Source organism: Lacerta agilis, chromosome 7 (genome assembly GCF_009819535.1).
Source record: "Lacerta agilis isolate rLacAgi1 chromosome 7, rLacAgi1.pri, whole genome shotgun sequence".
NCBI classification, from domain to species: Eukaryota; Metazoa; Chordata; class Lepidosauria; order Squamata; family Lacertidae; genus Lacerta; species Lacerta agilis.
Window position 1 is genome coordinate 7510303 of NC_046318.1, and position 20957 is coordinate 7531259.

Below are 20957 nucleotides of genomic sequence, written 5' to 3' on the forward strand. Positions count from 1 at the left end.
TGTGCACGATGTTTTACGGATGTACTTTGGCTGAATATTTTCGCCTTGAAACCAAGAATTTTGGGAAGAGCCAAAAAAACCAGAAGTTGAGTTTTTAGGCGAATTTGAAGGGCAGTGTAAAAGATGACATTTTAAAATGATGGCACACAAGTTCACCAATCCTACTAGTGTGATCAGACAGTTTTTAAAGCACCAGCACTATATGCAGAAGAAACCCCAGCCACAGAAGGGAGCATGGAGTGTATGAATGCAGAAGAGATGGCTCCAAAATATGTCTCTTATGGCAAAGCCACCCTGTAAGAAAGTAGCCATCCACCTTTGCAGACTCAAGACGTGATTTAGTACCAGATTCCTACTTGGGATCCCACTTTTTGCAGCATATTTCCTCACTCCTTTTTTTTAAGCTTTTAAAAATTGGTGCTGATGTGAGTTGCATTTCAGTGGGAGCAGACATGTTAAGAGTGCTTGAAAAACCAATGCTGAAGTCGAAGGCAGCCAGAAAAAGGAGGAGATGTTAGCAAATAATAGCAAGGCAGTTGTGCCCAATTTAAATAGATTCAGAAAATCAGTCTTAGCCAATAGTGCCTGGATTTGTTCAGTGACCACCTGCTCTGGAACGCTTTCTGGAAAGGAGATGTTTGACCAGTCTACAATTATTAAGACATTCTGGGCCTGGGGAATATTTCTTAAGAAGTTGTCTTACTGCCATTAATCACCACCCCACCCCCACCCCCGTCCAACCATTTGTCACTGCTACATCTTACCTGTCATGGAGGGCAAGGGTCAAGTGTGCAAGTGTTTGCTCACACACCAATCCAAGCACATTGTCCACATCTTTGAACCCTGCCAACTGAAACTCCTCCAATAACACTGAACCAGACAGTACAGTGGTACCTCGGGTTGCGCACCCAATTCGTTCCGGGGTGCCGTTCGCACCCCGAACAGTGCGTGAAAATGCGATAACTCGCTTCTGCGCATGCGTGAACTGCGCAGAACGCCTCTGCGCATGCACGGACATGCGCCGAAGCATCCGCGCTGCATGTTGCACTTCCGGGTTAGCGAAGTACGCAACCCGAACATACGCAACCCGGGGTATGACTGTAGTCTGGATGCCTTGTGAGATGGATTGGCTGCAACAGTGGAATCCCGAGCCAGGCAGATGCAAGAGATTTTATCCTCAAAATGCCACGCAAATGAGTCACAGCAGGCTGCTGGTGGTTCCACAGACTCATTTGGGCCAGGAGATAAAAGACTCTGAACCACCTGGAAAAGTTCAGCCGCCTGGCATTTAGTTAAGAAAGTCTCCTTTGCAGCCTTCACTACCACTGAGTAGGCTTCATAATCCGCATGTACTAATGTTTGCTTGTATTCAAACTTTCCTCTTCCTGCATTCAAGCTGGATCCCTCAGCATACAGGAGCCACCTGAATGCTGCTCTGGAATGACCATGTCAGTTGCCAGGTCCTCTGGCAGAGCAACCTGGGCTTCGACAAGAGCATTGGCCACAAAGCCCCCTAGTGCCACCTGAAAATCAATGTGATCCATCAGCCTCTGCAGGTAGTTCTCCCATCTCTGCAGAAGGGAAAAGCTGCTGGCAGGCGAAATCTCTGGCCATGATGAATGAATGGTGCTAAAAATACCCCTGCCCTCAATTCAGCCTCTTTCCTGCCCTTTTGAGAAAACCAAGTCCAGTGTGAGTTGGCTGATGTAAAATTTGTCTTGGTTGGTAGCTAACGCTGCAAAAACAGAGGATTCACATGTCCGTGTCTTGTTAATTTTGCTCGACAGACCTCAAGCTTTGATCTGAAATTACTGCTGAATACAGCACCCTAGTATGTATTCTGTTGCATCCCCCATCCAGACAAGCAGTGTGGCAAGACCCACACTCCTCGGCTTTATTTAGCAAAGCAATTTCTGCTTGATGAAAGGTCACAGCGTAGCCTTGGATTTTCCCTTCTTACTAACAGAACATCTATTTATAAATGGTGATAAAATTAAAGCATTTGTGGGTCAGAAGCAGAGAAAACTGGCTTGAGGCTACAACTGTGCCATAGCTGTATGCTAGCTTTGGATGAAAGTAAATTTGGAGGGTCCAAGTTATAAGATGAGAGGCTGGAGAAAACCAAGGAAGCGAAAGCTGGGATGAGAGAGTATTATTATAGACCGTATTTTCCTGTCTATAAGACGCCCCAATGTATAAGATGCCCCCTATTTTGAGGGACTCCGATTTAAGAAAATGGGGGAAGATCTATCCGTGCATAAGACGCACCCAAATTTTGGACATTATTTTAAAGGGGGAAAAAACCTAGTCTTATACATGGAAGAATACGGTATTAAATTTATATGCCACCCTTCATCCAAAGATCACCGGGTGGTTTACAGTATTAAGTCAGTCCCATGCTGTAGGTTGGGATGAAAAGACTGAAAGGTACTGATTTAGATAATCCAGATCACTGAGTGGCAGAATAAATCAGCAGAAAGCACTTTCAGAGCAAATGGCTCCAAAGGACTCATGGAACCAAGCTTGGGATCGATGCATTCCTCTGTAAAGTGGCCAGGGCAGCTGTTGGTTCCTTTGCGGTGGTCCTCAAGACCTCGGTGAAAACAAGAGGAAAACAATGAAAGCCTTTCTAAGAACAAACATCAACGAATGGCAATTCAAAACTCAGTTCCTTCTTCTACACTCGGCTGCAGCTGCAGAACGAAAGGGGAGGATTCCTATGGAATTGGGGGTGGCGGAACCGGAAGGTCTGTACCTCAAATATCTGGTAAATGGTCAAGTTAGTAAGTCTTCACTTTGACACCCTGTGGTGTGTACAGAAAACCTGAACACCATATTGGGCTGAAACAAAAAGCTAGATTTATTTTTCCCTCCTTTTTGGGGCCCTGGTGTTAATACCACAGGTTTTTTTTTGGGGGGGGGTGTCCACTTTAAATAAAAGCCGACGTCCCTCCTCACCGTTGGCGCTGAATTCTGCAGCCCCTCTCCCCAAGTGCTTTTTGCAAAGTTGCAAGTCTGGCATCGGATCTCGGCTAAGGAAAAAGCGTTCCAGGAACAGAATTGTGAAGGTGTCAGGTGTGGATAGGTAATGGTGGTTCTGCACTCCTCACTGGCGCTGGCAAGAAGTTTGTTACCTCTTTGTTTTCCAACTAGTTCAATACTGCCCACACAGATTGCTACTGGCTTTCCAGCCCTACTTCAAATTGCATTAGGATCTTCTGTATGTAGCACATGTCCTTTGCCATTGTGCCTCAGAGCTTCCTCGGTGCCCATCTATGGAAGAAGCCTGAGTTTCAAACTGGCATTCATCAGTATTTTTCTCTGATCCATCACCCCCCATTTTAACAATGGCAGTCTCCGTTGGAGCCACTTTTGTTCTGAGGCGTGAAGAATAAAAGGGTGAAAGAATCCAATATGAAAATTCCTTTTAAAAAAAATAATATATATATATATATATATATTTATACTAAATTACTACAAAAAAAATAAAATATACATTCACAATTTCCAATTTTGGCTATTATAGCCATGACTTCCCTCAGACCTTCCACATGGCATTCAAAATTATATCTTAACATACTTCTTAAATCTACCATTGATTACATTATCATACTTCTCTTACTCACTATCTACTATACTTACAATAATATTTCTACACATTAACTACAAGGCTTCTTGAAGTCCTATTAGCGTATTCAACTGCAAATTGACTTTCAAATAATTCGTAAACTTTAACCAGTCTTTGATGAATTTCTGGTCCCGCTGTTCCCGGATTCTTCCTGTCATTTTGTCCAGTTCTGCATATTCCATTAATTTCACTGTCCAGTCCTCTTTTGTCGGTATTTCTTCCTGTTTCCACCTTTGTGCTAGCAAAATCCTAGCTGCAGTCACTGCGTATTGGAAAATTTTAACATCCTGTTTTTTTAATGTCTGTACCTATAATACCTAGTAAAAAGGCTTCAGGTTTTTTAGCAAAATTATATTTCAACATTTTTCTCAACTCATGATAAATCATGTCCCAATATGGAAATTCCTAAACTGGTTTTGTTCTGCGGCAGTTCTCTTCTAACATTAAAATATAAACCAAAAAAATTCCTCCCAGTAGCACCTTAGAGACCAACTAAGTTTGTTTTAAACTGACTTGAGTTAGGGTGTGTGTGGATGAAGATGTCTGGGGCACTCCCTAGCCAAAGGATTGCACACTGCAGATAACTTAATTCCTTATTGTCAAAGATAACAGTTGGTTGTTTCTCAGCTCTGAATGCCCCCATACATACCAATTGAGCATCCAGGCAGCTATTCCCAGGTCAGCACGGTATGGAGTGGTTGCAGCAACAGCCCCCCCCCCCCCACGACAGGCTGTTCACACACAACTGGAGTAGAAACTGCCTCCCCTCATCCTTCAATCCTCTCCTGGTTCTGGGAGACGTTGGTTCAGGAACCTGCCTTGCCTCCTGGCCGGGACAGGTCCCCACAAACCACTGGCCCCCCTCTCCCAAGTTAGACTCTAGCCCCTCTTCCCCCATGCACATGGATCAACATCCTGCCAGTTCCTGCCAGAGGGTGGGGAGCTATATGATGGAGATGGGGAACTGCTGGAGAGCCCGGGGTCAAATTTGGCTCTCTGAAGAGCCTGGGCCTTGCCAATGCAGAAGTGTGTGGATATCAGACCTCACCTGGAATACTGTGTCCAGTTCTGGGCACCACAGTTCAAGAAGGATACTGACAAGCTGGAACGTGTCCAGAGGAGGGCAACCCAAATGGTCAAAGGCCTGGAAACGATGCCTTATGAGGAACGGCTTAGGAAGCTGGGTATGTTTAGCCTGGAGAAGAGAAGGTTAAGGGGTGATATGATAGCCATGTTCAAATATATAAAAGGATGTCATATAGAGGAGGGAGAAAGGTTGTTTTCTGCTGCTCCAGAGAAGCGGACGCGGAGCAATGGATTCAAACTACAAGAAAGAAGATTCCACCTAAACATTAGGAAGAAGGGCTGTGATGCAGAACATTAGGGCTGTGATGCAGAGCAGGCTGCCCAAACTTTGCTGAAGGGATGAAAGCAGCTTTCTGACAGTTGCAAAAGCACCTAAACCACAAAGAGAGAGAGAGAGAGAAAGCTGCTCTTAAGCCTGCTATGGTGACTGGCAGGTCCCAAAATCTTCCGTCTCTGTAGCCTGAAGGCAAAGAATAGAAAATAAAAAAGGGCTTTCTTAACAGGTGCGAGACGCTGATCTTTGCAGGTAGGAAACATCAAACATCGTTGGGAGACAGGAGACATCTGTTCTGCTCTTGGATGTCCTTGCAGATTTCTTGTACCACCATAGGCAAATATCTTGGGGCTCTGCTGTGGCTTCTTCAGCAGGCTGGTAGAGAACAAATCAGTGCTAAAAAAAGCAAAAGCAAAATTCTCTACCAACAGTAACCCATATTCTGCTCCAAGACACACTGAATTCTGACATTTATATCAGTTATTCAAATTAAAGCGACTGTGCATATTTTTGATTATTTTGGCAATGTTTTAGTCTGTTTCTGCTGGTCTGGGCCTCCCCATTCTGGGGCTGCCGGGGGCTTCTGGAGGGTAGCAGAAGGCTGGGTCAGTGGGGGGTGGGGAGGAGATTTACAGGAAGTGTTAGACTGTGTACACATTACATTTTTCTCTGGCTCCAGTGCTCTCCCGTGGTTGGTGCTCAAACCTGAGTACCTGTGGCATTGACCATACTCCATATCCTTTAGTTCCTCAAGAAATACTGCTGTGTGGTGCATTTTCCTTCAAACCAGCTCCCATCTGATTTGGCTGCCATTAAAGCTGAGGTTGCAACAGCCTGTGCACATGTGTAGATGACAGCTTCAGTAAATGGGAGTTTGGAGGTTTCCAGCTGCAGAGAAACAAACCAGGTAATATGCATCGGGTAAAGGAAACCTCCCCTTCTGGTGTATATTGCAGCATAAAAATTGTAATGCAACAGCAATAAGCAACCCTGATGTGTTTCAAGCTGCTAATGTGTACATAGCTTTATTAAGCTCCTTCAGCTTCTCATATCTCACAAGGCATGATTCTTGCAAAGGGACTAGAAACTTGCATTATTTAAAAAGGGGAACAAAAACCTGAAAGCCCCAAGTCTCAAGAAGATGAGTTGTGCTTCCCAAATACCCAGCGACATTGAATACACTGTCCCATGTCCAGGATTTACTGGTACTGTCCGTGTCCCATCTAAAACTGTGGTTCTCAAACTGTTTTTCTCTGGGTCGCACTTTCAGAATAAAAATTTGCTCGTGCCACACCAAATTTTTAATTGATACATTGGCTCCCAGTGCGTTTCCGAGCACAATTCAAAGTGTTGGTGCTAACCTTTAAAGCCCTAAACGGCCTCGGTCCTGTATACCTGAAGGAGCGTCTCCACCCCCATCATTCAGCCCGGACACTGAGATCCAGCGCCGAGGGCCTTCTGGCGGTTCCCTCACTGCGAGAAGCAAAGCTACAGGGAACCAGGCAGAGGGCCTTCTTGGTAGTGGCGCCTGCCCTGTGGAACTCCCTCCCATCACAGGTCAAGGAAATAAACAACTACCTGACATTCAGAAAATACCTGAAGGCAGCCCTTTTTAGGGAAGTTTTTAATGTGTGATATTTTTGTATTTGATTTCTGTTGGAAGCCACCCAGAGTGGCTGGGGAAATCCAGCCAGATGGGCGGGGTACAAATAATAAATATTATTATTATTATTATTATTATTATTATTATTATTATTATTATTAAGAAATACACTGGAAAACACAACCTCCGTATCACTTGGTGCTCTTGTTCTCGTTTTGAAAAGAGATTTATCCATATTCCGCAAAATTAAAATAAAAATAAAGATACTTTACTACTCTGAAGTGTTTAAATGTCATTTGATTGTACTTGAATCTTCCTCTCACACTTGCCACCCTCCCCTGCCACACCCTTTGAGAACCATTGGTCTAAAATAAATTGGGTCTTCTTTGCACTTCTAGTTCCTTTGAGGAACCAGTGGTGCAATTGAGTGTGCAAATGGGCACAGAGGTTCTGTGTTTTATTGTGCCCTTCTCTGGGTGGGTCAGGCCTTCCCTGCCCCCTCATGTCTCCGGTGGGGCAGCAAGGGGTCTGGAAAAGAAAATATTTACCTTTCTCTGGGCAGCCTGATCTCACTGGATGTACAAAGTAGACTAGAGGCCTGAAAACCATCTGCCCTGTTTTGGATTCTAGCCACTTCACCCACAAATCCTGCAAATAGCTTTCCATTTGTGCAGGTTGGTACCAACTCTGCACATCCTAGGAGTCCCATCACCAGGTGTACCAAAGAAAACTGCCTCTCTTCTTACTCATTATCCGGAGCCTTGTAAATGATCTGTTTTGTTTTCTTGAGCAGCTTCAAGCCAAACAGTCAATGGTCATATAAGCCCTGAATCCATTTCTAAGAAGAATGCCCAGGAAGAATTCACTTAAGAGCTTCTCCGAGCCACTGAACCAATAATCGTCTCGTTCTAACTTTTCTTGTGGGACTTTGGCAGCCTTTGTGAGTGACGTGTTTTATTTCAAGCGGGGATTCTAAAAATGCTCCACAAAACTAGGCTGAAATTAAACATCTAAACATGATAGTACAGGGGAAATGCCAGGCACTGAAGTAAATACAAATACAGCGGACGCTTGGGTTGCAAACGCGATCCGTGCGGGAGGCTGCATCTGCGCATGGGCGTGACACAATTTGGTGCTTCTGCGCATGTGTAGAGCGCAATTTAGCACTTCTGCGCATGCGCGAGTGCCAAAACCTGGAAGCAACCTGTTCTGGTACTTCCAGGTTTGGCACATTTGTAACTCATGACGAACGCAACATGCAGCGTTCGTATCCAGAGGTATGACTGTATAATGAAAAATGATACGCGGAATTTACAATACAAATAGGAATGGGAGGGTTGAGAGATAGACAGTAGTCTTTAAATTTCCCAGGCTCAGGACCTGCCTTTAAATTTTAAACTTTCCTCTACACCCGTCTTCTTTCTCTGTTTTCCTTCTCTTCTGCTTTTTTCCTTCCTCCTCTCTCATGAGTACCATTGGGGGTCGGGAGGGGCATTGCTTACCTGGGTTTCACATAAGATTGTGCCAGGGATGCTTCTACGCAAGGCACTTAGGATGCAGTTGCCATGCCAAGGTGTGCCTACCAATGACACAAATGCCTTTGCTTCAATAATTAAAAGTTTAACTCTTTAGCCTGTGTTCATATCCTTGTTGTTGTTGTTGTTGTTCAGTCGTTCAGTCGTGTCCGACTCTTCGTGACCCCATGGACCAGAGCACGCCAGGCACGCCTATCCTTCACTGCCTCCCGCAGTTTGGCCAAACTCATGTTAGTAGCTCCGAGAACACTGTCCAACCATCTCATCCTCTGTCGTCCCCTTCTCCTTGTGCCCTCCATCTTTCCCAACATCAGGGTCTTTTCTAGGGAGTCTTCTCATGAGGTGGCCAAAGTACTGGAGCCTCAACTTCAGGATCTGTCCTTCTAGTGAGCACTCAGGGCTGATTTCTATAAGGATGGATAGGTTTGATCTTCATTGTTACAGTTATTTATAAATAACTGTATTTAAGTATTTATAAATGAATCACATAAAATGCTCTTGAAATATTCATGTCGTCGTCGTCCCCCAGCATATCTTTAATACATATCCAAGAATGGGCCTTTACCCTTGATGAGAATGCGTTGGCATCCATCTGTTTCGAGACACAATGGAGTGTCCCTCTGGGGGTGAAGCCAAACTGCTGTGTTAGCAGTGACCTTTCTGAGCAGTGCGTATGGAGGTCCTAGGCTGATGTGGTCCCAAGGAAAGCAAGACATTTGGCACCAGCTTGGCTGCAGAAGTTGCTGGAGGTTTAGGGTCAGCTTTCCTTCTCCTAAATGGGCTCCCTTCCCAGGCTGATGAGCCCCATCTGCCCCCCACTCCTCTCTACAGCATGTCCAGAAACTGCCTTCTTGACCATTGGACCCCCTATTGGTCTGATCTGCTGGAGCCTGTCTTCACTTGCAGAGGAAGTCCCTAACTTACTGAGGTTTGGAGACCCCTTGGCTGTCCTGACTTGGTTTATTCAGCCAATTAAAGCCATTCCTCGTGTGGGACCACCGTCCCATGCTGACAGCTTCAAGGAGCCACAGGTGAGAGCTGAGTGCAGGGTGGAGGACCAAAGGGGGATAAACTACCTCAGAAGAACCACAATGTGGCCTCCACCGGAGGTACTCCCTTTCCCCTTCCCCTAATGCCCCATACACCCCTTGAAAGAATATTGACAGAATATTACTGTGACTCTTGCCCATTCTTGGGGGATACGTTTGTATTGGAGGAGAGAAAGGGTTAATAGGTTGACCAATAAGAAAGCTGGGGGCGGAGCCTACCTGATTTTGAGGCTCAGCCCAGAGGTTTTGACAGTTCAGTTTGTTCTTTTGGGGTGGGGGAGATAGAGAAGTCAGAGTGAGTTTAGAGACAGGGACAAGACTGAGAGGGAGTAGAGTGGCAGCGTTTCGAATGTATTTTAAAACTTGTTTGTGTTTGAAATAAACTTTAATCTTCATTGTTAACTCTACCTGACTGAGACTCAGTGCTTCACTGGGGAGCCCTGGGTCCCCCCCCCCACAAAATTGGTGGTAGCGGTGGGATAAAGTAGTGGTATACAGATCAATAGTCCGTGAAACGACCGGGGGCTCTGTATGAACGCAACAATTACCCTCTCAGATTGGTTCTCTCAGAGTTGCATTCCATCTCTCCCCATCCTTTCCTTCCATGTCCTTTTATTTCCAAAGGCACAGCAACAACCAAGCCTGCACTCTCCTTGAGTGTTTTTGCTCGGTTGGCCAGTGTCCTTGAGAAGGCTTCTTGCTAGGACTTCCGGTTAGGTGCCGAGTCAATGCGGACGGGAGTCCGACGGCTCCGTCCTCCGCAAGGCTTTAGGGACTACCGTGCCTGCGCCACGGGTCCCTTAAAGCCACGGGAAGAGCGTCCCGTGGACCGTCTGCTTCGTGGGTCCCAGACGTGTCGTCTCCGCTCCCGATTGACCCTCGTAAGGGGGGAAATCGGGCGAGCGAAGCTCCGGCACGGGACTGAAGAAGCGTCTGCCTTCGGAGGATCAAAGCAGCGATCCCGCCAGACCCGAGCACCCGGCACTTCCGACATAGAAACTTCCAAAGAAACTCTGTAAGTAAAAGTTTTTGGACTGTCTGAAAAGTTTGGAGCACACTGCTTGCAGAGGAAACTTTAAAAGGAAGCCTGTTCCCTTTGAACTGTTTGCGCGAGCTTGGTAGCGCTAAAAGATTAAAGCCGCGAGTAACGGAAAAGTTTTGCGAACTCTGCCAAACTTTTTAAAAGTTGATTAAAAGTTGTTTTATGGATGTTTTGAGACTCAGAAATAGTTGATATGGCAAAAGAAGACACCGCTCGCCCTCAGGACTAGGATTCCGGGTCAGTAGCGGGCTGCAAAATATTGTTGCCATTTCTTTTTCCTTGATACTGTTTCAGTGACTGTTTACCAGTGGAGACTCTTTGACTTTTGTAGCCAGATACAAGTTACTTTATGGACCTGGTGGTAACACTGCAAGTGAGAAACAGTTACTGACTTGGGCTACTTAAAATAGACTCTTCTTGGCTTTAAGGAATTTATAATTTTGGGAAAATTTGAACTCTTTGCCTAAAAGTTGGATTAATGGACTGGTGTGGGCTCCTGGCTCAGCAGCCTCTTTGTTCTCAGAAGCTAGCTGCAGGCCACCTGGTGTTTACTTTTGGGACTGTTGGTCTTCTGCTGTGAATGTCTGAGACAGTTACCACAACAACTGGAGTGACCTTGAGATTACAGCTACAGAGCCCACAGGGAATGGAAACTAGATCTAAAGGAACTGGCTCTGAAAAAAGAAAAGGCTCTGTTTCCTTAACTCTTCAGGAACAAATGGAGAAATTGGTTGTTAGCGTGGCAGAAATTGCAGCAGGTTTGAATAGTGTCACTGAAAGGTTGAAGCAAACACAAGAATCGGTGAACACTATTGGTGCATCAGTGAATACAACAGTTAACTCTGCAATAGAAAAACTCCAAGCTGATATAAAAGCCGATATTAAAAATTCTACTGAGACCTTGGAAAAATCAATTGGGCAAATTGAGGAGAATGTAAGAAAGAACAGAGAAGAAATTAATAAAATAGGGCTTGAGGTGACTACTTTGAAAAAAGACTCAGAGGAAATTAAAGTGGTCAGAGAAAAAATAAAAAAGGTGGAGGAGAAATTGGACAATATAGACTTGGAGCAGATAGAGAATATTGGAACACGACAGAGAACTGTTGAAGAATCTCTTGCTTTTCTGCAACTACATCAGAGAGAAGGAAACATAAGAATAAGGGGTCTTCCAGAATTGGAAGGGGAAGACCTGAAAGCTTATATTGTGCAACAATTTTCAACATATTGGGAATTAGAAGAGGTAAACGTCTCAGCACGCATAGTGAAGGCCTTCAGATTTGGACCCAGAGGTTCCAGAGGAAAGAAAAGCACTAAAACAGTCAGTGACTGTTTGCTTGTGCTACACGATAGACACGACAGAGACTACTTTCTGGACTTACACTACAGAAACAACCTGGTGGTACAGCAGAATAAAGTAATTTTTTATAAGGACATCCCCAAATTTTTTTTGGATAAAAGAGCTCCTTACAACGATTTGGTGACTGAGCTAAGAAGAAGAAAGATCTCCTTCAGTTGGGAATTTCCAGAAGGCCTGGCATTTACGTTTGAAGGGAAAAAGATAAGAATAAGGTCCTTGGCGGAAAAGCAAAAGTTCTTGGACAAGCATCTGGAACACTTTAAAGGTACCCCATTGGATCCAGCACAGCTCTATAAGTTTCCAGAAGTATTCCCACCACCGTCGGGACTACTAGGACTACTAGGACCAAGCCAGGATCCAGAACAAGATAAGAAAGGACAGGCAACTGGAGGAGAAGAATAAACAAAGAAATGGCGCTCAAGTTAATGACTTGGAATGTTCGGGGATTGAATCAGAGACCAAAGAGACGCAGAGTGTTTTATAGCATAGAAAAGAAGAATTTGGACATAATATGTTTACAGGAAACCCACATAGCCCGTCGTCATAGAAGATTATTACAGAACAAAAAACTAGGCCAAGAGTTTATATCATCGGACAAGGTCAAGAAGAGAGGAGTAGTGATTTACGCAAAGGAGAAATATAGCCCAAGACAGCTATTTAAAGACGAAGAAGGGAGATACATCGCAATTGAAATTAACGTACAAGGCGAAAAATTTCTGATTCTGGGACTTTATGCACCAAATGATGGAAAGTCGATTTTCTACAAAAAAATACATGACTTGCTGTTGGATTATTTGGATTATAAGGTAGTTTGCCTTGGAGACTTTAATGGGGCAGTTTCCACATTAATGGACAGATCTCAAAGAACCAAATTAACAAACGATGGGAAACTCCCAAAGACCTTTTTTGAAATGGTGGATAATTTGAATTTGGTGGACTCTTGGAGATTAAAAAACCCCAGAGAAACAGAGGCAACGTATTTCAGTGAATCTCAGCAGTCATGGTCGAGGATAGACTACATCTGGATTTCGAATGAATTGGCTCCAAAAATACAAAAGGCAGAAATCGGTCCCAAAACGCTTTCAGACCATAATCCGGTACAGTTAAACCTAAAAATGATTTCCAAGGATTCTTTCAGATGGAGAATGGATGATGCACTGATGAGGGATACCAAGCTAGTAGAAAGAGCGGTGAAAAAGATGAAAGAATACTTTCAAATCAATTGGAGCTCAGAAGTGGAAAAAAGGATTGCTTGGGATGCAAGCAAAGCGGTAATGAGAGGATTCCTCATAAGTGAAAAGGCAAAAAAGAAGAAACAACAAAATGCAGAAATGGAGAGACTGCTGAAATTAATTAAAGAAAAGGAAAAAGAATTAAGAGGACATCCTAGATGTGTCAAAATTCAAAAAGAAATTAGATACTTGCAATCCCAATATGCGAATATTATGAATCAAGACATCGAATGGAAAGTGAAAATGATGAAACAAAGAACATTTGAATCTGCTAATAAATGTGGAAAACTACTGGCTTGGCAGTTAAAGAAAAGACAAAAGGCAAATGTCATCAGCAATTTGGTAGTAAATGGAAAAAATGTAGAGAACCCGGAGGAAATCAGATGGTGTTTTCAGAGATTTTATAAGCAACTGTACAAGGAGGAGAAGATAGACGAAGTAGAAATAGACCGATTTCTGGAAAAGAATGGATTGCAAAAAGTCCCAGAGGAAAAACTAACAACCCTCAACCACCCAATTTCGACGCAAGAAATAGAAGATGCAATAAATAACATGCAAATGGGGAAGGCCCCAGGACCGGACGGATTAACAGCAAAATATTATAAGACATTGAAAGACTGGCTATCGCAGCCGTTAAGAGAAATTTGCAACAAAATATTAGAAGGAGATAGGGCACCAGAGACGTGGAAAGAAGCCTTTATCACACTGATTCCAAAACCAGATACGGATAAGACTCTAATGAAAAATTATCGCCCAATATCCCTCTTGAACGTGGATTACAAAATTTTTGCAAACGTTTTGGCTACAAGGTTGAAAAGAGTGCTGAAAGACTATATACATAGAGACCAAGCAGGTTTCTTGCCAGGAAGACAAATAAGTAATAACACGAGAATTATTGTGGACATTCTAGAAAAACTGGAGAGAGACATAAATACAGATGCGGCACTATTGTTTGTTGATGCAGAGAAAGCATTTGATAAAGTATCTTGGACATTCATGAAAAAGAATTTGGAAAAGATGGGAGTTGGAGAAAAATTCTTAAATGGCATCAAGGCCATCTATACGGAACAAAGAGCAAAAATAATAGTAAACAGTGTGATATCGGAGGAGATAGAAGTTGAGAAAGGAACAAGACAAGGGTGCCCTATCTCCCCTTTACTTTTTATTACGGTCCTGGAAGTCCTCCTAAATATGATTCGAAAAGATAAACAGACAAAAGGAATCAGAGTGGGAGAGAAAGAATACAAACTACGCGCCTTCGCAGACGATCTGATGCTATCCCTGCAGGAACCGGAAAGCAGTGTCCCCAGAGCTTTGGAATTAATTGAACAATTTGGACTTGTAGCTGGCTTCAAATTAAATAAGCAGAAAACCAAAGTTTTAGGTAAAAATTTGAGTGCAGAACAGATTCAAAGAATACAAGAAGCCACAGGCCTCAATTTTGTTAAATCTGTAAAATATCTAGGTATCAATCTCACAACCAAGAATTTGAACCTGTACAAGGATAACTACGAAAAACTGTGGATGGAGATAAAAAAAGATATGGAAATTTGGACAAGACTTAAACTGTCGTTAATGGGAAGAATAGCAGTGGTCAAAATGAATGTCCTACCAAGGATGCTGTTTTTATTCCAAGCCATACCAATTTTGGACAAACTAGATTGCTTTAAGAAATGGCAAAAGGACCTATCGAAATTTATATGGCAGGGCAAAAAGCCTAGAATTAAATTCAAGATTCTAACAGACTCTAAAGAGAGAGGAGGCTTTGCCCTGCCGGATTTAAGACTATATTTTGAAGCTGCGGCCTTTTGCTGGTTAAAGGATTGGTTTAAATTAGAGAACGTTGACGTGTTGGACTTGGAAGGACACGACAATATGTTTGGCTGGCATGCATACCTTTGGTATGACAAGGTTAAAATTCACAGAACTTTTAAGTCTCATATAGTTAGAAAATCCTTATACCAGGTTTGGACTAGATACAAAGATCTGTTGGAGAGAAAGACTCCTAGATGGATCTCTCCAGTAGAGGCCAAGGCCTATAAGAGACCGAATATGTCTGCAAATTGGTTAAGATATATGGACATATTGCAGCAGGAAGGGGACTCATTCAAATTAAAAAGCTATGACCAAGTGAAAAGTCAGGTCCCCGACTGGCTGCATTATCATCAGGTGTATGAAACATTTAAAATGGATAAAAAAGTTGGTTTTCAAGTCGAAAAATCAAAACTGGAAACAGAACTGATAGAATCGAATTTCAAAAACCTTTCCAAAATGTATAATCTTCTGCTAGAGTGGCATACTAAAGATGAACTGGTTAAATCGTCAATGATAGATTGGGCGAAAGATGTAGGACACAATATTATGTTGGATGACTGGGAGAGACTGTGGCAGAAAGGTATTAAATTTACTGCTTGTCATAGTTTAAGAGAAAACATAATGAAAATGGTCTACAGATGGTATTTGACACCAGTTAAGATAGCCAAGATGAATACCAAAATGTCAGATGTATGTTGGAAATGTAAACATGCGAAAGGTACCTTTTATCATATGTGGTGGCTGTGCCCAGCGGTAAATGCTTTCTGGGATAAGATTTATAATGAGCTTAAGAAGGTAATGAAAGTTACCTTTTGTAAGAAACCAGAGGCATTTCTTCTGAGCATGACCAACGAAGAGATACCCAGTCAGGACAGAGGGTTTTTTATGTATGCCACAACAGCAGCTAGAATCCTATTGGCAAGAACATGGAAAGGGGAAGAGATACCAACGGTGGAAGAATGGCAGATGAAGATGATGGAATACATGGAACTCGCAGAACTGACCGCCAGAATCCGGGACCAGAGGGAGGAGACGGTGTCACGAGATTGGAAAAAATTCAAAGACTATTTAGTTAAATCAGCAAAATTGAATATTTGAGCAGAGATAAATAGAGGCTTTAATAGGTTTATGTTAGATAAAACTGGCAAGAGAAAATTTTTGTATGAATGACTTCTTTGTTAAATAGGAGTTAAGATTTGATATTAAGATAAGATTTATAGTTGATTAAGTATATGACCGAGTAAAGTTAAGCATATTGAAAATTTGAGCAAATGTTAATTGAACAAGATATAAAGCTACCTTAAAGATGTATTTGACTTTGAAGACAGTGGAGGAAATGGGGGAAGTCCCCAAATAGAGAAGTTAGAAACAAGGAAAGTACAAAGATAGGTATTGGTCAAGGTATGTATATGTTCTTTTTTCTTCTTATGTTTATTGTTATTGTTATTGTTTTTATTGTTGTTTTTATATTGTTTAATATGCCTTGTGTTGTTGTTGTATTTTGTTTTTTTGTGTTTTATTGGAAAATAATAAAATCTTATTAAAAAAAAAAGAGAAGGCTTCTTGCTTACCTGGATGGAACATAGGAAAAGGTCTCTGCAAGTGTGTATAAAAACTAGCCAACTATGGAAAGTTAAAATTTGCCGTTGTTGCTGTGCCGACTTTTGCCTCTGGCTCTGTGCTCTTCTGGCACATAATGCCTGAAGGGTGCTTAGAAAGTAATGAGGCCCTTGGGCTCAAGGCCGGCCCACCCATGAGGCAAGGTGAGGCAACTGTCTCAGGCAGCAAAATCCACAGGGGCAGCAGATCTCAATGCCAATATTTCTTTCTCCCTTGTTCCTGATGTAGATCTTCCCTCACACCTTCCCTGGCAGGGAGGGGGGCACCATTTTGGCATCTGCTGAAAAGTCTTGAGTCTGAAAATGGTTCCCCTTTCCTGTGGTAAAGGTAAAGGGACCCCTGACCGTTAGGTCCAGTCACGGACGACTCTGGGGTTGCGGCGCTCATCTCACTTTATTGGCCGAGGGAGCCAGCGTACAGCTTCCGGGTCATGTGACCAGTATGACTAAGCCGCTTCTGGCGAACCAGAGCAGTGCACGGAAACGCTGTTTACCTTCCCACCGGAGTGGTACCTATTTATCTACTTGCACTTTGACGTGCTTTTGAACTGCTAGGTGGGCAGGAGCTGGGACCGAGCAACGGGAGCTCACCCCGTCGCGGGGATTCGAACTGCAGACCTTCTGCTTGGGAAGCCCTAGGCTCTGTGGGTTAGACCACAGCGCCACCTGTGTCAAAGCTTACAAGCCGGCACAAAGTTTCCTGGCCCCTCAGTTCTTGGTCTTCACCCTTAGATTTTACATGTTCCACACAAGAAGGTCAAAGTGCTGGAATTTAAGGTCAAGCCCAGAAACATACCTCTCATTTCTTCTGTTACACTACCCTGTGATTTATGTATTTTGGCATTCCCCACTTTCATTTCTAGAGAGATGTATTTAATCCTGTTCTGTTAAGAGGTGAGTGGTGCTCAATTAAGTTTTTATTGTATTCCAGAAACTGCGGGAGAAGGGGCTCATTACTAAAGAACTCCACAAATCTTTTTAATGCAAATGAAATCTGAAGGGGGAAAGGCTTCTAAATCACTCAGACAGTTAATTAGAATTGGAAACACTACATTTCATTGGTTCTTATTATTATTTTAAATAGGGAGTGCTCACGATACATTTCAAAGGCTTCATTTTTGCCAAACGATAGACTGTTTTTCAGCATAATCAAATCAAAGCATACCTCATGCTTGGCTTTATTTTTTAAAAAAATAAGGCTTTTGCAGTAACTGCCAAACGAATGCCAAAAGGACTAGCAGGAAACTTTGGAGTCCTCAGGGCGAAGCTTTTGAACATTTGAAATGCTCACATTGGGGAGTTTCCCCTTTTGTTTCTTGTGGCATTACAATTTACTGCCGCTTGTCATTTCCATAGGGGCTTCGCCCTAGGAGTCCTCGGGTGGTATTATTGCAATGCCGCTAAGCAGAGCTATCATAATAAATAAAAGCAGAAGGCAGATGCCAGCAAGATTAAAATATTCGGGATTTTCTGCTTGTATCTTGCTGCTGCTACTCCCAGTTTATGCATTCAACAGAACGAAGTGGCAAAGCTTGGAAAACGGGTAACCTTTCCCCCTATCATTCCCTGTTTCTAGGCCAAGGAAAAGGTGGTGACTGGGTGTTCATCAGACAGATGGTGTGCTGGCCCCAGGGGTTTGTCCGTGAAGCGAGGTCCAAGTCCAGTCCTGGGTCTAGGGGTCCAAAGGAGGTCAGTCCGGTGGGGAGCGAGGCAGGGAGCAGGTCAAGGTCCAAGGCAGGTGCAGGCACGAGGTTGCAGGTTGAGCATACGCTTGCAACTACGCCAGTGTGGTGTAGTGGTTAAGAGCGGTAGACTCGTTATCTGGGGAACTGGGTTCGCGTCTCCGCTCCTCCACATGCAGCTGCTGGGTGACCTTGGGCTAGTCACACTTCTGTGAAGTCTCTCAGCCCCACTCACCTCACAGAGTGTTTGTTGTGGGGGAGGAAGGGAAAGGAGAATGTTAGCCGCTTTGAGACTCCTTCGGGTAGTGATAAAGCGGGATATAAAATCCAAACTCTTCTTCTTCTTCTTCAAATCCAAACTAAGTTGCTCACGCAACTTGGGCTGGGTCTGGCTGGCTTTTATCTGGCCCTATGCTTAGGGCGGCCCCGATCCTCCGGAGACTCGCCTCTCTTCCGGGCCTGGAGGCGAGCACTCCTCCTGTAGGCACTTAGCTCTCTTCGCCTCTCTGTCCTGAGCCTCTGCAGCTCAGGAGAGGCTGGTGGGTTACTGGACCCAGGGGCTGCCTCAGCTTCCTCTGAAGAGGCTGGGAGTGGAGCACCTGCAGGCAATGGGTCCTCCCTCCCATCAGGAGCCAGAGCAGACTCTGCTGATGCCTGCACCTGGGGATCCAGCACAGGTGGGGATCCTTCAGGATCAAGCCCTGGCCCCGGCTCAGCTGGTTCTGGAGGCGGGGAATCCTGTGCAGGCTGGGATCCCTCAGGTTCAGCATCAGAGTCTGACTCTCAGGCCATCACAGATGGAAAAGTCACTGAGATGCTCAGGGGGTCTATTTTAGGGAAGGTGGAAGAAGCAGAGTGGGCCCCCCCCCCGCCCCCAAGTTCCAGACCACATACGATTATTCTCCCTGAGTACCTCAATCTGGGCTATTGTGAGGTTTTAAATTACAAGTGATTTATTAATGAATATACCTAAGGGCAATTACTGAACTCTGCTGCGAGGTTACACACGGTTTTCATATGCTTCTGGTGGCATGTTAAATGGTGTGGTGTAGCCCCCTAGCTGTTGTCCTCTGCAGGGGCTGGTCCGAGAAATTTGGGTACCTGACGCGAACCGCAAAATGGTGCCCCCCCCAAAGCAGGGATGAAAGGACGAGTGAAGATCTGCATCGGGAACAAGCGGGGACTTGGACATTTGGAACAAGCTGGGGTATCAAATTAACCTTACCAGATGGCTGAAGTGGGAATCAAATGGGAGCCAATGTGGTGTAGTGGTTAAGAGCGGTAGACTCGTAATCTGGGTGACCGGGTTCGTGTCTCCACTCCTCCACATGCAGCTGCTGGGTGACCTTGGGCTAGTCACACTTCTCTGGAGTCTCTCAGCCCCACTCACCTCACAGAAGGGAAGGGAAAGGAGAATGTTAGCCGCTTTGAGACTCCTTCAGGTAGTGAAAAGCGGGATATCAAATCCAAACTCTTCTTCTTCTTCTAATGGGAGGGGGTGGGGACAGTGACATCGCAGAGGGGGAGCGGGGTGGTGCGCTCCAGGCGCCATGTCAGGGGGTGTGTGTGACAAGAAGGCACCTGTTCTGCCAAGGGGCAGGGTTCTTTTTTTGGAATCTGGATCCAATGAAACACACAGATGGAAGAAGAACAAAAATATGCTTTAATTTTCTAGATACAATCAGACAAACGTAGCGTACCTGACAAAAGCCCAAGCACAAATCTCCTCTTCTGCCGCCCGGGGCCCCAAGAGAGCAGCGGGAGAGATCCCTCACACCAGGAAACCCACAGCACCCGGTACCTGGTCTGTGGCGAAGCCCAATCAGTCCCTTCCATTCCTTCGTTTACATAGCTGACTTAAGTTTGATTGTTTTCACCTGGCTATCAGGTACCATTCCCGAATGGTCAGGGAATCAGGCACCTGAGTGTGGCTTGGCTAAGGTCATTGGCAGCTGAAGGTGTTCTCAACTAATTGCATCTTCCTCACAAGCAACTTTACTTTGCTAATTAGAGGAGGAAAAGGGAATAGGATATGCAACCTGACTCCTCGTGATTACAAAGATCTTCCGCGAGTTTCCACTACAGCACCCCATGGGGGTTCGCGGCGGTGCGAGCAGCCATCGCGCCACAGCCACATGTGCAGGATCCTTCGTTTGCAGCTGCAAGCAGAAGATCCCAGTGGCGGCAAACCACATGCGCTGTACGCAACGCTGCCGCACATGTGCTGTACATAGTGGTTTGCCACTGGCAACAACACAGATGGCGGTGGGATCCCTCTGTCGCCACTACAGCCACGAATGGAGGATCCTCTGTTTGCGGCTGTAGCCATGAGCAGAGGATCCCAGCACAATTTGTACGGCGCTGGAGCAGCACCACTGGGAAACAGCTATGTACAGCACATGTGCGGCATCGCTACGTAGGGCGCATACGTCGTACGTAGCAATGCCACATATGTGCCGTACGTAGCAATGCCCCGCCCCGGGTGTCGCGATGCCTTCATTCGCCCCTGGGTGGGGAAGGCCTGCTCTTCATGTGGCTGTGTGGCACAGAGCCCAGGAGACCCCAGAGGGCACAGACCAGTTGGCATATACCTGTATACATGGAATGGGTGTGTGTGTTTTGGGGGGGGACATATTGTCCTTCGCCTCAGGGAGCCAGACCCTCATACACCCACACACCTTCTGTATGTGTATGCACACCCCATTGAGCGCAACATCGCACCTTCTCAACATGCCGCTATTCCGGCTTCTAATTGCTACCGGGAAAAGCAGCCCAATTACTTGCTAAACTACGGCTGCAAGATTTCAGTGGTAGATTAATCAATTAAGAAGTAATTGATTAGCTGGTAGGGGACCAATTTTCATCAGTGAGGGTAAATTGTAATCAGAGGGGGTGGTGAATTGGAGGCACACATTTTGATGTTCTTTAGGTTCAGAAGAATCGCTATAGCAGTTAACTAAAGAGGAAGCGCGGAAGTTGGCCTTACCTTCTGAGTAGAGCTTTTGCTTAAAAAATGGCAATATCCTTATATATTT